Below are 12,912 nucleotides of genomic sequence, written 5' to 3'. Positions count from 1 at the left end.
CATTTAACCACGTCAAACAGATTAATCAATAAAGGTCACACCGAATGAGTGAAAAACCACAAAAAAGCCTTAATCCTAAATATCTTAATCCAGTCACCATGCAGATTGAATAGAATTCAACAAGGCCACAGATAATCTGAATTTGCAGTAATTTTGTGTAATGATTTACAGATTAGCCAGTGGCCACACTGTAAATGTCAAAAATAAACCACTCTAATCTCTCTGAAGCCTCTGCAGAGGGAACTGCAGATTTGTATGGCTTGTGAATGAGAATGCAGTGTACTGTACGATGTACAGACTGAGCACATGTGAACAATTAATGAACAGATTGATGAGTTGATGAGATTAACCCTGATAATCTGGAAAAAATTGTATGAGTGTGTGCTGATGATTGTTGATGTTTACCACTTTTAGTGTTTTAGTGAAAACAACCCAGCAAACATAAGCAATGATGGATTTTATATCACAGACTATCACAAAGTGCCACTGAGATCAACAGGAATGGTAACGGTTAGCTTGAACTCTAGCCCTTCAAAATAAAATTCCCTCCATATTCGAAAAATATGTTAAGAAATACTCCCATTTAATTTAGTTTGTCTGTGTGCATCTATTTTTCTTTGTAATCTGCATACACACCAAGTAAATGCAAATATAAACCCAGTGAACCTGATGTTAATCTAAATGGCACATGCAATTGTGCATATTTTATTTGTGTTTTTGACTCAACAGGCAAGTGTTTCGTGGAGTGCTGAACTTTGCTCGGTTATTTATAGCTTGCAGTGTTAGCATCCTTACAGTAGGAACACAATGTGTGCTTCCTCATCCGACAGACTGTGACAGTACGATAATCTAATTCAACAACCCTTATCTTAATTAGTCTTATCATTATCAATCTAATGCAATCAGTCATTATATTTAGGCCTCCCATCAAACAAGGTGCTCTTCTTCAGCTCATGATAGTGTGTGTGTTTGGGCACACTCATAGGAGTGTGAATGTGATTTATTATTGCCTAGTAATTTTATTGTATGTTTTCTCTTTCATTTGTCATTTATGTTTTGTTTTTTAAAAAATGGACAGGAACATATTGTCTTTCTGTTTCCTGTACTACCAGTCTTTTTTTTCTTTATCATGGACTTTCTATCTCAGTGGGTAGATTTTCATTCATTTTTCCATAAGCTGTGTTGCGCTGCTAGGAAACTACTGGTTGCTGTAGAGATGTAGCTCATCGGCCACTTGGAGTGGAAGACTGGGTTTGCATCCATGCCATTTTATCCTTCCTTTATGGGCTTTATTTATGCCATTACTTTTCTTTCTCTTGCTCTCTGTGCCTCTGTTTTTCTTATTTATACACTCTTTTTTATCTCTCTTACATTTATTGTAATTATCTTGTTTGTTATAAATAATGCTGTTAATTTACTTGTTTTCTGTTGAGGGAGAGCAATGTAAGCCATGTTAAGAAGACTGAAAAACAGCTTTAGAAAGCTACACCAATCACTACTTGATGCAGAAGCCTAAAGATCAGTACATCTGTGTAATTGGTATTACACCTCCAAATTCTCAAAACACACCCAAGTGCCCTTTACAAACCTCATGACAGCCTAGAGATTCCACCCACAATTAGCATAACCCACTGTAATGACCCAACGAGGCCGCAGCTAATGAGAAACACAGTGGCACTGTTCCCTTGCCACATGCCAACCCCCAGGGATTCTTTTGGGGCGGCGATATGTTTTGTGTATTTGTCAGCCTCATTTCAGCTTAAGTCAGTCTCTTCCTTACTTCTCTTCCTGTGCGAGCACCTTGAGCCCAGACTAATTACTAAGCCATTAAAGCTCTTACTACAGTCTGGACCTGGAGCCGCACCCTGATGTCTTAGGGGCCATTCACACAGAACGCGTCTTTGCATCTAAAAACGCGAGACGCAGCGCTCAGGAATGGTTTAAAAAAAAGTGCAGTGTAGAACGCGAGGGTCTCGAGACGCGCTTTTGAGACGTGATGCAATAACGACAATAACGGAACTAATAGAAATAGGCAAATAGCAAAATTGATAGATACGAGTTTTGACATGGAAAACAAGAAAATAATTGCACTGGCTATGGCATTTGTCATAGATAAAAAAGGTGTTGCTGCTCAGAGAACAAAAGGACAGAGATCTGGTTGGGTTCACCCCATCCTCCGACACAGACATAAATACGGGTAATACCACCGGCTTGTTCAAGAGCTGAAGCTAGATGGCGCTAGGTTTAAAGTGTATTTTAATGAAAAATCATGATCGTGCATCACTAGTTAATTTACTTTTTTATTTGACGAGGGATAGCAATCTAAGCCATGTTAAGAACAGCTTTAGAAAGCTACACCAAACGCTACTTGATGCAAAAGACTAAAGATCCTTCAGTACATCTGTCTAATTGGTTTTACACCTCCAAATTCTCAAAACACACCCAAGTGCCTTTTACAAACCTGATGACAGCCTAGAGATTCCACCCACAATTTGCACAACCCACTGTAATGACCCAACGAGGCCGTAGCTAATGAGGCACACAGTGGCATTGTTCCCTTGCCTCATGCTGACCCCCTGGGATTCTTTAGGGCGGCAATATGTTTTGTGTATTTGTTAGCCTCACTTCAGCTTAAGTCAGTCTCTTCTGTACTTCTCTTCCTGTGTGAGCACCTTGAGCCCAGGCTAATTACTGAGCCAGTACAGCTCTGACTGCAGTCTGGACCTGGAGTCTCTCCCTGACATCTTATTCTGTTGTTATTTGCAGACTCTGTTTCATATGATTTCAGCGTCTGGCTGGCTGCTATACATGCTGGCAACTAGGACTCTATAGACGTCAAAGGTCTACACTGGGAGTAAATTGAAGCCTGAACTCAATCCAAATAATGAGATGTTGTGGCCAGACCTGATTTGATTGGTACCTTTAAAATTCAAGATTGAATCTGTGGTACAGTATCTTTTTTTATTCTTTGTTGAGCAGAAAGTGCTGTGAATGCCCTAAGCAAAAAAAAAAAGAAAAGAAGAAGCGGTTCAGTGCCAGTGGGGGATGACACTGTGTTAATCAGGTTACTAATGGGAAGGACAGTGTGTTAAGCAGCGTGCTGGTCTGGGTGACAGTGTGTTGATCATGGCACTGATGGGGGTTATAGTGGAAAGGAAGGTGATTGTGGTCCAGGGAGTGTTAAAAGCATGGTATTTGTAGCATGATAACATTTTTAGACCTGCAGCTAAAAATAAATGTAGTTGAAAGAGGCCTGCAGTGGTGGCAGATCAGGTATGCAGCAGAGAGGAGAGAACAGCACACTTTAATAAATGCCAGGCCTCAGCAGACTCCACACAAACCTGCAGGCCTGTGGAGAGAGAGAGAGAGAGGGTGCAGAAAAAGACAGTTACATCTTGTCTCTGTCAGTATTCCTGTGGAAGCGAAAGAGAGTGTGAAAATCGGCAGAGAAGAAAAAGAAAACATAAGCAAGTTAAAGGGATAGTTCAACCAAAAATCTAATGTGACTATTCATCAATGTATGTCTGTGAGTGGAACTCTGATTCATGTACAAATTGTTCAGTGTGATCGGTGAAGGAATCAGGCAGTACAATACCTAAACTAATGTATCGGTCTGATTAATCAAGAACCGTTGTGACATGATCATCGAGTGAATTTCATTTGTAATTGTCATCTGATTTGTAAATGTATCATTCGGTATGATCCCTAAATGAATGTTTCAGTTTAATACCTTAAAAGGGTCATATGATGTTGCTAAAAAGAACATTATTTTGTGTATTTGGTGTAATGAAATGTGTTTATGCGGTTTAAAGTAAAAAAAAAAAAAAAACATTATTTTCCACATACTGTATTGAGTAATTTTATTGAGTAAACTTATTGAGTCTCCTCTATGCCCCGCCTTTCTGAAACGTGTCGATTTTTACAAAGCTCATCGGTTGCGGCAAGCACATGTGATGCCCCCGGGCTGGTCCACGGTGAAAGCCAATCTGGCGATCCACAACAGAAGTTTATATATTTCCTCAGCGACCAGCACGAATCAGCTCTAGGCATGACGAAGCGGATATCATCCTCTTTTGGAAGACCAACCAAAGTAGTTTCGCTTTCACAACGAAACACACAGCGCCTTCACGACATGGCGGCAGCAACAATACTACAGCGAGAATAAAAGTTACGCCTTCTTTCTTTGCGTGAACATTTGGGCGGCGTTATGCAAATCTTTCAGCATCGTGACGTAGACATGTGGGGGCGTGTTAGAACGAGTCGTTTTAGGTAGGCGTGGTTGACTCTTAACTTTTATAAAGAATATCTCTTTGGATTTGAGACTTTAGTCTTTGCAACTTTACAGATCTTCTTTATGCACCAAGAGCTTGTAACACTTCAAAGAAAGGAAAAATTTCAATCGCATCATATGACCCCTTTAATACTACATACAGTTTTGGAACAACATGATGGTAAGAAAATAACTGAGTAGGTGAACTGTTCCTTTAACCAGATAGTTTTTTTTCCTGTCATAACTAATCCATTTTTCTCAAACCTGACATTAATCAAATAAGTGCTTCTGATGGTAGGTGGGGGGGGGCTGGGTTTAGAATGTAATTATTAATGTGAATGTAATTATTCCTCCATAAATCCCAACAGAGAATTCCCCAGTGTGGGATGAGTGCGTTGGTGTGCTCCACTTCAGGAAGAGTTCAGTAAGGGCAGGTCATAGAACAGAGTAAGGGGCAGTCTAACCCAGATTTTTTGTCTGTCACTTTCTCTCTTTCTCTCTTTCTCTGAGTCACTGAAGAACCCTGATGATGCAGAGGGGAAAGAGTGACAGAAACTGAGACATTTTGATGTTGATGCCTCAGTAATTGAACAGCACACCTTCCCTTTCAAATGCTTTTTGGCTCTGCTTTATTCTCCAGGATAACATGGCTAGGTCAGGCTGACATGGTTTTAATGTGTCTTTACTTTAGGGGTGCCATGGTACCAACTTCAACTCTCAATATCAATTTCTCTAGGGATGCACCGATACCACTTTTTCCAGTACTTGCCCGATACCGATACTTTTATTTTTGGTACTTACCGATACCGAGTACCAATAGCAGTATTGTTATTGCATTTGTACATTTTTAAAATATTGGGTACAGAAACCAAAAGAGTATGGATAATGTTAGTTGGTTAACTTCATTTATCAAATAGATACAGTCAAACCAAAATTTATTCAGACACCTTCAACATTTCTCACATTATCACAGTTTATTAGCTATAGTTTAGAAAATGGTAATAAAATATAACAAGAACTCAGAGTTAAACTGTGTCAGAACAAATTCAGCTTGATAATGTTAGATAACTTTGATAGAAAGGTAATGGATTACAATCAACCAAAAATTAAGACAGCTGTTAGTATGACAGTATTTACACAATTATCAATACTTAGTAGGGCAACCCTTAGCCTTAATGACAGCCTGTAGTCTCCTGGGCATGCTGTCACCCAGCTTCATGCAAACTTGAACTTTTTTTTTTTTTTTCCTAGACTCGGTCTGAATAATTTTTGGTCACAAATTTGTATCAGTTTTACTGGTAGTCCACTGTATGAAGAAATTTTGGGTATAATTTGTCACAGTTTACTTTATTTTGCTATCCTCACTTACATAAATGACCTATAGTGTCCTGCACCCACTAGTAAAAAAAATATAAAAAATTATATCTGGTCTCTGAATAATTTTTGGTTTGACTGTATATCCTTTGGTTATTTTCACACTTAATTATGCCCATTAAAATGTATTTTACAAGTTTTTGTTACTTTCACTGTTCATTTTTTTGCTCTGTGGTACATCATATTTAATTGAATAGCATTAGAGAGAAAGTCACCAGAAAGTCGTGTATGCCTAAAGTTAAAAATAAATGATGTTTATAGTGAATGCCCCTATAAATGGTCTTATTTTTACGGTTTAGTTTTAATCCAAATGATGCGTGTTCTAAGTGAGTGAACATCAAAGATCGCACAACAGAATTGCGCTCTCTCTCATTACCATTAAGCAACTTGTGCATTGTTTTACTTACTTGTTTATGACATATCCGACCGAACTACAAACTTTCCTGTGATGTCTGTGAGAAAGGTATATTCACTCGACAAGCTCGCGCATCTGTGCCGCCGCGCGCTCAATCCATGAATCCTGAATGTTTAACATTATATTCATTGCATACATATACAGGTGCATCTCAATAAATTAGAATGTCGTGGAAAAGTTCATTTATTTCAGTAATTCAACTCAAATTGTGAAACTTGTGTATTAAATAAATTCAATGCACACAGACTGAAGTAGTTTAAGTCTTTGGTTCTTTTAATTGTGATGATTTTGGCTCACATTTAACAAAAACCCACCAATTCACTATCTCAACAAATTAGAATATGGTGACATGCCAATCAGCTAATCAACTCAAAACACCTGCAAAGCTTTCCTGAGCCTTCAAAATGGTCTATCTTGGTTCACTAGGCTATACAATCATGGAGAAGACTGCTGATCTGACAGTTGTTCAGAAGACAATCATTGACACCCTTCACAAGGAGGGTAAGCCACAGGTGCATCCCTACTATGAACACATTACTTTATATTAAAACATAAATATTAATATAAATATGTTAAATATTTAAATATAAATGTTAAATATATTTGAATATTTTATTTTTTAAATATATATATATATATATATATATATGTATATATATATATATATACACAATAATACTTATATTTTTATTTATAAAATGTAATATTGTATGCTTTGAACATACCACTTTATATTAAAATATTAATATTAATAAATATATTGAATATACATAATTATTCAATCAATGTACATTTATTCCAGCAATTATTCAACTAAATGGTCAGTAGCAAAATAAAAAAGCAGGGCAACTTATTAGCAATAGATTGTAAACCAAATAAATAACAGCGCTTGACGTATTTCAAGTATCTAACAGTATCAAATATTAAGATGAAACATTCAGAAATTAAACATAAATACGAAAGTAAACAGAGTTAAAATTAAACAATTTAAATTATGTGAAATTTTAGTAAACATTATCGTAAATAATTATAAATTGTTTTTGTGATAGCATTTGATAGTAGCATTCAGTACTACTGATATAGAAGAAAGCTATTGTTATATATTTATTCTAGTATCGTCATGGCACTGAAAAGTCCAATAGCCTTTCATTCTCAGCAGCCAGACATTAGCCAGTCATAGACATGGATTAGGGGTTTGTGGATGCCACTTGATGAAAGAAAAGAGGAAGTTGATCTTAAAATGGCCTTATTGCTTTTGGAGCATTGATTACCTTCTTCAATAACAACATGGCATGTAATGAAAAGGACTTGATGTGAATGATGTTGATGTAAGAGAGAAAGCTTTCAGTTGGTTTACAGCGCCGGGTGGGTGTGGCCTCCTCAATGACGAGTGTCCGTGTCGGTTAATAGATCGGCAGAGGTGTGGTCTCCGCTCTGGGCTTTCAGCACCTCCTGCGACTAGGCCACAACTGGAGCCTTCAGCAGGAGAGCAGAATAACAGCTAAATATTTCATCAAATCAATAATTCAACAGCTGCCATGGGAGGAAAATAGAGAGAGATGGAGATGAGAGAGAGAAGGGAGGAGATAGAGTGAGAAAGTGGGAAGGGAGGTTGAGATACAGAGAAAACGAAAGAGAGAACACCAAATCTGCAATCACATTCCCCAAGACAGGCCCGGTAACCATAGTAACTGGAGATGACTGTCACATGATGCGGAGGAGTGGAGCGAAAGGGAGGGGACCTATGAAAGGAAAGGGAGAGATGATAATCACGGGACGGAGTGTAAAGGGGCGAATCGAAAGCAGATTGAGTCAAGTTCTGTGTTGCCTCGATTCTGCATCATCTCAACAGAAGCCAAACACTTTCCCATCATCCAGATTGCTTACTTATGAGTGTGACATAACAACTGTGAAGTAAGAGAAAGAGCCAAAGATGTTAGGGCAGGGGATGAAAATAATGAGGACAGTAGCATAGCAGCAATCTTTCTTTTGCTGTTTCATCCTTGCCGCTATTATCTCAAGTGCTGAGCATGACCAAAGGAAGACCATTTTCTGTTGGCCTTGCTCTGCACAAATTCTATTTAGCTTAATAAAACACCTTCTATAGTGGTGTTCTTCATCAGCTGAGTCATTGTAAGGTAGATGAGCATCAAAAGGAGGCCGTTTATGTTGAGATACCATTTTTTGTCTTGGCAGTGCTGTATTGACAAGGCTGCTTTGGAATTGTGGGAAATATCCTGCAAGTTTTGATCCAAGTTCCCACACACATCATGTTCAAGGCAAGCGTATTACATAATTCACATTATATAATTTGAGTAATATAGTATGCATATAATTGGTAGCTCTATTCCAAATCCTAGTGAGCTGCATGCATATCCTGCCTACATAGGTAGCATACTGAAAGAGTGAAGTGACGTGTGGCCAAGTATGGTACTCGGAATTTGTGCTCTGCATTTAACCCATCCAAGTGCACACACAAACCTGTCATAGAACCTTCTAAATCAGCGACTCTGTGAATATTGACACAAAAAGCCACTAGCAATTGATTTCAGTAGAGTTTGATGTTAGCATGTTGCTAAGCTAATCATTCGGTACCCTAATAATAATTGATATTACATTTAAAGCAATAGTTTACCCAAAAATTTAAATTACCCCATGATTTACTCACCCTCAAGCCATCCTAGGTGTATATAACTTCCTTCTTTTAGATGAATACAATCGGAGTTATATTAAAAAATGTCATGGCTGAAAGAAGAAAGTCATATACACCTAGGATGGCTTGAGGGTGAGTAAATCATTGGGTAATTTGCATTTTTGGGTGAACTATCCCTTTAAAGTTAGTATATAATACAAGTTTCAATTGAAATTACATTAAAGTATATTTTTAGTTTACTATAAATTCCTGTCAGTGCATTAGACAGTACGCTTTTACCATTTTTTAAAGTAGTAATTTATCTTATTTAAGTCCTACATTAGAACCGGCTTTACTGATGAGATGCGCTTGACAATCGCATGCGATTTAATTGCACAGCTCTACTACAGTGTATTTCTTTTTTACAAGGTCGACTGATTAAAAGATGTTTAAATACAACTGACATTTGTAGATGTCCAGTAGGATGCTTGATAGTAACCGTGTTCCTCTTGCATATCAGATTCAATCATCTCAACTTTATGAGTCAGTAGTTTGTCATCCTGCTGGTGTCGTATTCAGTCTCCTGGAGGACTATAGTATTAGTCAGTGCAGGCCTCAGCAAGACCTGACACATGTGACAAACACAGTCCTATTTCTGTGTTTTCATGCCGCAGAGCCGTACGACAGTCTCTCCTGATGTGACTTTCTTATTGTGTGTGAACCAGGCGAACCAGCAGCTGCTTAATGATGCTGGTCTGCGTGTGTCTGTCTATTCTGATGATAATATGTCTTGAGATAATAAAGGCAGGAGATGAACGGTCATCACTGCATAGCGTGCCATTCTGTGGAACATACAGCGTCAGTCATCTACATCATCTAATTTCTGTTATGGGCTTTCCCTCTCTGCCATAGAGACGTAGCTCTTTAACCACTTGATGAAATAGTGGGTTTGCCTCTGTAATTTTAGCCTTCCTTTTTGGGCTTGTGTGTTTTCTCTCACTCTGTTCTAAATACAGGCCATATGACCTTTTTGTTCTATTTTAAATGTATTTATATTCATGCATTTGGCAGACTCGCTTAAGCAAAGCGAGTTAATTATCCCTGGAAATCGAACACATAACCTGGGGCTTCCTAGTGCCATACTGTACACTACTTGAAGGTCAAAAGGATGCTTTGGAAAACTAAAGGCTAGTTCAACAACAAACCAACTTCCTTAAATATGTTAACATGATTATATACATCAAGTTTTATATACAAACTCTTATGTTTATGGATTTCCTAGGAATCGAACCCATAACCTTGGGTTCGTTAGAGTTATGCTGTGCACTACTAGAGGCCATAAGGATGTTTTGGTAAACTAAAGGCTAGTTCACATAGACCCAAACACCAAATGTCTTAAATATATTAACATGATTATATAGATCAAGTTTATACTTTATAAGTTTATGCATTCCCTGGGAATCAAACCCATTATCTTGGGGTTGCTAGCACCATACTGTACACTACCTGAAGGCCATAAGGATGCTTTAAAGGTTGGTTCAATATTGACCCAAACACCAACTTCCTTAATTAAATATATTAACATGGTTATAAACATCAAGTTTTATATACAAATTAAATGGTTATAGACTCGCTTGGAATCGAACCCGTAACCTTGGGGTTGCTAGTGCCGTGCTGTGCACTACTAGAGGCCGAAAGGATGCTTTGGTAAACTAAAGACATAGACGCACACAAAGATTAACATAATTATATATATCAAGTTTATATACACTTTATAAGTTTATGCATTCCCTGGGAATCGAACCCATAACCTTGGGGTTGCTAGCGCCATACTGTACACTACCTAAAGGTGATAAGGATGCTTTGAAAAACTAAAGGCTAGTTCACATAGACCCAAATGCGAAATTCCTAAAATATTTTAACATGATTAGCATGATGCATTATCAGGATTAGCATGTTTTGATAAAATACGGTAAAGATCTAGGGTGTCCCCAGGTAATGTTGTATATATTGTAGACGCGTTTTCTCATTTTGTAAAGTTCCCCAGGCATCCTCTAGGGCGGCGAGAGATGTCATCACTGTATAGTTTGCCATCCTGTTTTCTAATTAAAGCACATCCATAATAGTACTGAATGTGCGTGTGTGCGTGTGTGCGTGTGTGCGTGTGTGTGTGTGTGTGTGTGTGTGTGTGTCTATTTGAAGGGACTTTGCCTGTAGGTAGATTTCCCAGTACTTGACTATCTCTGGCTTTGACATGTCTGTGCTATTAACATCAGCAATGGTTATTAAAAGAAGTACAGCTAATAGCGTTTCCCTTTTACAGGATGCCTCAGAAAGTCATTGAGATAAAATCATATTTTATTAGAAAAATTTTATGAGGACTCTTGTTACTGCTCAAATCATAACATTAGGAATCTGGGGGGTTTTCTCAGAGAAAGTAATTGACAAATAAATCCAAAACAAATACTATAAAATATGAGATGAAACAATAAAATTAAAAATTGTTCCTAAATGAACACTAACCTCGACACTAAAAAGTCTACTAAAGTTTCAGAGGGGGGAAATGTCTCTTTTTGCTCTCTTGAGTTCTCATAGATAAACTGTGGTATGAATGTGAAGTTCCACAGATTCTCAAAAAATACGGAAAATAAGCTGGTTACTGAGTTAGCAATCCTCCCACTCACAGCACCTCTTTTGGTCATGTCCATACTGAAATACACTAAACATCTTTTTGTTAATGACCTCTCAGTCTCCTTACTTAAGAAGTCTACCACATGCCTGTGGTTGTAACCTTGGAAAGATGATTTGTAGTTTAAATCCATGTCTAGAGAGATGTGTCATTGCCTTTGATAAAGTACTTGAGCAGGGTCTATATATCTTCAGCAAAGCGGAGCATCTCTTTTCCTCTGTGCTAGTTTGAAGACAAAAGTTGCCATCGTCAGTGATAGATTATTAGACCACAGCCCTTGGGGCTCATGAGGGACTGTATGTTACTCTCCTGTTCATTGCAAGATTAGAAGCCAGCTGATTCAAGATGACTAGATTGATTATGCCATATTACACTTGACCTTCACTCTACTTCACATTATATGAGAAAGGCCTGTATTAGGGCTTTGCAGACACAATCATACTGTGTAGATTTATCACAAATTCTTGTGAATATATTAACAATATATCATCAATTCCTTTTTTTCAGTCGTTTTTCATGATATTGAGACAGTATTTTAGGCCCTTTCATTTGTTTGTTCATTTATTTGTTTGCGTTTAGGAATGTTTTTCTCTTGATATTACATTATAAAATGAGGCCCATTTATTAATTCTTTCATTTTTGTTCATGTATTACTATAATTTCGTACAGTTTAATTACTGCAAAAGCAAATGAGCAAATTCACTCTTGGATATATTGAGTATCTCTCAGCAGTGATCATGTTAAGATGTCACATAATTAATCATGTTGTGAGATTTAACATATCACGAGGTAGTGGCCGATACCTAGCCAGACTATAGATACTATACTACTGTGCTAGCCTGTATTATTGCATATTGCATTAACAATACCAGACATAGACACCATTGTGTTGTGTCAACCAGTGTCGCCCTTAACAATCAACAAGAGTGATACAAAAACCTAATAATACTGAGGAATTCAGAATTTACTGTCAAATGGCAATTCTATTGTATATGCGTTATGATGAGTTCACAGTGCCTTCTTACGTCACTCTTACGATAGCTGTGCTCATAAACAGGTGCCGTGTCAGGGCGTCTGCAAGGATACTGTCTGTCACGCTGGGCTACTGACTGATCTGCGATTCAAATCTACAGTGTGCTGAGTTCTCTCCTCGCGCTGTTTCCTCTAATAAATGAATGCTGATGAAGATTGGTCCATTCTCTTTAGTCTGTGCAAAGACCTTAATGAATAGCTATTATGTGTCTCTATGAGCCTGATCTAAATTCAATAGGCAATCACTCAGGAATCACATGCTCCTTCAGTGCCACACGCCAAAAAAAGCCTTAAGCACAGGTAGAAAGAGCAAATGAAGAATGAGAAGCGTGACCAGCGTTGTGACATTAGAGACAGACCCACCTGCTATGAGGCAAATGTTGGGAGGGGAAGGACTGTTTAGGATGCCAAAAATGAGTTTGCTAGACAAGTCTTTAATAGAGACGTTTTTTTTTCCCTCTTCATTTGCATAAATGTTCTGCCTTTTGTTCAGTGATCAG

This window comes from Sinocyclocheilus grahami, unplaced genomic scaffold (genome assembly GCF_001515645.1).
Source record: "Sinocyclocheilus grahami isolate Dianchi unplaced genomic scaffold, SAMN03320097.WGS_v1.1 scaffold856.1, whole genome shotgun sequence".
Taxonomy (NCBI): Eukaryota; Metazoa; Chordata; class Actinopteri; order Cypriniformes; family Cyprinidae; genus Sinocyclocheilus; species Sinocyclocheilus grahami.
The sequence above is the reverse complement of the archived record's forward strand: the minus strand, read 5'-3'. Positions refer to the sequence as shown.